Raw genomic sequence first — 4,446 nt, forward strand, 5'->3', positions numbered from 1 at the left:
TATATTTATATATAATTTGTATCAATGTTTTTGTGACTTGTGTCCATGAGGCATCGAGCCTTTTTGAGAATATCTTCCAGTTATGTTTGTAATCTATTTCCGCGAATGAGACCCAAATAGTTTATTGCCACGAAAATCACATGGACATTGTTGTTATAATGGCAAGGGCGTTTCCTCCCTGAAGCTTCCTATGATGTATCCCTGTGGAGGTGTTGCTTTTCTATCACTAACACAGGGTTAAACGACAGTCCAGTTCATACAAACAGGTAAATGTTGTTTTCTTAACCCTGAAACAAATATAACCTCCAGCAAATACGAGAATGTGTTGATGTGGTCATCATCATCATCATCATCATCATCATCATCATCATCATCATCATCATCATCAGAATGTCCCCATAGTCAAATATGTAAATATTAGGGCTGCGCAATATAACCGGTTTACCGGTATTTACCGGTTCAGACATGAAAACGATACGTATTGCGATACGCTGATCGAAAACCGGTATTTTGACTTGCATTCGGAAAACTTCGTAACACTCGGAAATCTTCGGATATTTCCTTTTTTCATTTGTGCCAAATATTATTCACATTTTTATTTTTAATCATGAATAAAAGTTGTTATTAAAGCTTAATCAAGCATAGTGATTTTGCTGTGTATTTGCTCTATAAATCAAGCATTACCTCGATTATAAGTAGTTTTTTGTTTAAAAATACTTCATGCAATATATTGCAATACATATCGCAATACATGCTTTCGCATCGCAATATATCGCAATATGAAAATTCTCTGCAATACCCACCCCTAGTAAATATACATAGAGTCTGCCAGGAGAGCGGAAGGTATATGATTCGATCTTCTTCGGTGATCTGATTGGTTTTAATGTGAAACTGCATGATGGTATTTTCGTTGGCAAGCACAATGAAACATTTATTACATCACGTACATGCGCGTCTCTATTAGCGCAATAATCTTAATCCCTATGTCACCTCAAACTTTATACGAAGATTTTAATTAATTTATCATAACTATCATCATCATCACCACGACCGCCTCCACCATCATCATTTCTTATCATGAATCTGTATTTTTGCAGGACTTTTCCCTGATGAGTTTACCTGACCGACAGGTCAACCATTTTCGGAAATGAACACAGGTAGGTCTCTCAAACTCACTGTCGGGGTTTTATAACCTCGGGGCCTGGCTGTCATGGCATCCTTTCATATCAATGAACTAATTATGTTTATTTCAACTGCATTTGACTCTAGTCGCGGTTATCGCATCCCTCGTCCGTTCACCTACTTTCTTTGTCACTACTGCGGACCACAGATTCTGTAAATGAGAATTGTATATCGAAAATGGGATACTTCTTTCTGAGTGCCGCCATCTTTTATTTTTAACATGATGACTACTTATTCAAAGTTTGTTTTATGTTTTTGTTTTTTGTTTTATTGGTGCCTAAGATTAAACTATTACATATATTCAAAGCCGTGATACATACGGCTTAAAGTAATATGGCTACATGATGTACAGGTGAGATATTACTGTATTAATATTTTTATAAACATGCATAATTCATTAAATAGATAATGTATACATAATGTCAGTTTTAAATCAATACAGTTTGAGACATCTAAGTACTGGGGAGAGAAGGCTCTATTTATGATGGAAATATTTATTTTATTATTTTTTGTTGATATATGATTTTCCTACTTATTCAAAGTTCACTTTCGATAAAAGAAAGTATCTTATTTAAAAATAAAAATAAACCTGATTGATTTATATGTCTTATTATATGTAGCCCTCAGCGATTTAGAAGTGGGAACTAAACCACGTAGCCAGAGATTTAGAAGTGTGATGTAAACCCAGTAGCGACCGTGTTTGCAGACTGGACTATAGTAGACCCGAGTTCAGACTGGGCTATAGTAGACCCGAGTTCCGACTGGGCTACAGTAGACCCGAGTTCAGACTGGGCTATAGCACGACCTGAGTTCAGACTGGGCTACAGTAGACCTGAGTTCTATAGTAGACCCGAGTTCAGACTGGGCTATAGTAGACCCGAGTTCCGACATATAGAAAATAACTGATATCAAAAGCTCAAAGCATGAAGCAATACTGTAACTGATCGGATGAAGGGATACAGTCACGGCACCTATAGCTGACTCACCCTGGCCAGACCGGACGTCACGCAGACTATCGTGAGGCCACAGCAACATGTCGTATTTCTGGTCACTGTTAACCCTCCTGACGCATCCCTTCGCACGTGACGTACATAAATGAGTCACTATCATATTTTCCGTTCAGGGTGAACTGGTATTATTATGGTTTTAAAATTGGACTTATATTATGTGACACTAAACTGATTAAAATGAAATACAATCTTGGTGTAAATGTCACGTATGTGGAATTAAACGGTGTGTAACGAAGTTGGCAAGCACTAATAATATCAAATATTAATTCATTATTTATAGGTTAAAAACCATTAAGATGTGTTAAACATATCTCTTATTTTCTTTTTGTTTTATTGTCTTTCGTAATAGGTATTATGTACTCTTTTCTCTCTTTATATAAGTGCGATATTCTTAATTGGTAGAGTATTATGAATGTCACTTGTCCAAGGTCAATAAAACATTGGATCAACCGAAATTCAATAACTGTTTACATTATGAAAGGAAGCTACATGTAATAAAATAGTTTGATAAAACTAAAATAGTTTGCTGACATCTATGTATCATCTTGTCTGCCATCGTTTGGAAAAGGGAGGCAACTCTGAATCAATCACAGGAACGTATCGATCCCTACCTTGCATTTGCAAGAGAAGAGTCTACATTATGGGTTTACCATTCTATTTTTACCCGAGTTGGGTCTGCGGGTATTTATATTAACCTCGCGTATGGTTAACATAAGGCTTTGTCAAGTCATGCAAGTGACAATTGAACCAATCAGATTTTCATTAGTCATAATACTTATCATTCTTACATACAACAATTGCATAATTAAAGCCATTAAAAACCTAATTTAATCCAAACCTATTTAAGGAGTTGACCACATGCACCAAAATGATTGAGTCATTATATTCAGTGAGTCGAGCTAACATTCTCTGTCAGAGAAGACCCTTGAAGGTTGCTTAGCTGGGTGCAAATTATCTCCCTTGGGGGTACATGATCGCGAGGTGGGGTTAGGAAGGACTGCAGTTTTTTTGACAGGTTATAAATAAACGCTACTTCACAACGAGAGCTTCGCGTCGCCAGCGAGTTGATTGCTTTCCTCTTGTGCTTTCGACATGACACATACGACCTATAATATAATATGGAATCGCTGTTTAATAAAGTAATAAATAGGGTGAATAGGACCAGTAAATATTAAAAACTGACGTATCTGAAGCGTTGTGACGCAACCAGAGCGACATTTGGCCAAATATCTGACAACTTCAATGGGGTAACGAAGTATTCCTCAGATAGATAGCGTTGACTGGAATTGAGAAATACAAGAGGTTTCTAGAGTGTTTTGCGCATGTTTCAAATAGCTCAACTGTTCATGAGGTGAGGTGAAATTGGGTTTAACGTCGTGCTTGAGAATATTTCGCTCATATGACGACGTATGTATATTTGCGGCTGCTTGTACTAGCCCAGACTGAAGCTGGTTTTATAGTGCTAGCCCACTGAGATACCATGCCGCAGTGAAGCATGAATACCCCACTCAGACACATTATACTGTCTCCGAGCCGACCAGTCCTTGTTGTACCCATTAATGCAGAGCGCCAGGCAGGGACCAACAAGTATCATATTTTAACGTCTTTTGGTATGACGCGGTCGGGGATCGAACCCGCGACCTTCCGCTCTCCGGGCGGACACTCTAACCACTACACCACGGAGGCGGTCTCAACTGTTCATGGCTTCGTGGGGTATTTTGTGTTTCATCATCTCTAAACTGCTTGATAATTCGTTTTATTCAACTTTCAGTGTCTATAGACCTGGGGCCCGTTTCACAAAGCTATCGTAGCGCTACGACTGTCGTACCTCCTATACTGGACCTAGATTTTCGAAGCTCTCTTAGCGCTAAGATAGTCGTAAGTGCCATACATTAACATTAACTTACGACTATCTCAGCGCTAAGAGAGCTTCGAAAATCTAGGCCCTGTAACACAAACTTACGACAGTCGTAGCGCTACGATAGCTTTGTGAAACGACAGTCGTACGCGTCGTAGCGATAGCTTTGTGAAACGGGGGTCTGTAACATAGACTTACGACAGTCGTAGCGCTACGATAGCTTTGTGAAACGGGGGCCTATCAGGGCCTAAAGACTGCTTGATTTAATCAGCTTTATTCATCCTTCGTCGTCAATATATTAAGTGATAAATTGCTTGATGGTTTTATGGATGTCAACTTCTTCATTGTGAGGAACACAACATTTCAAAGTATATACTTAGTAATAGTCATTCATCA

This window comes from Haliotis rubra, unplaced genomic scaffold (genome assembly GCF_003918875.1).
Source record: "Haliotis rubra isolate DU_JTF1 unplaced genomic scaffold, ASM391887v1 Scf228, whole genome shotgun sequence".
Lineage (NCBI taxonomy): Eukaryota > Metazoa > Mollusca > Gastropoda > Lepetellida > Haliotidae > Haliotis > Haliotis rubra.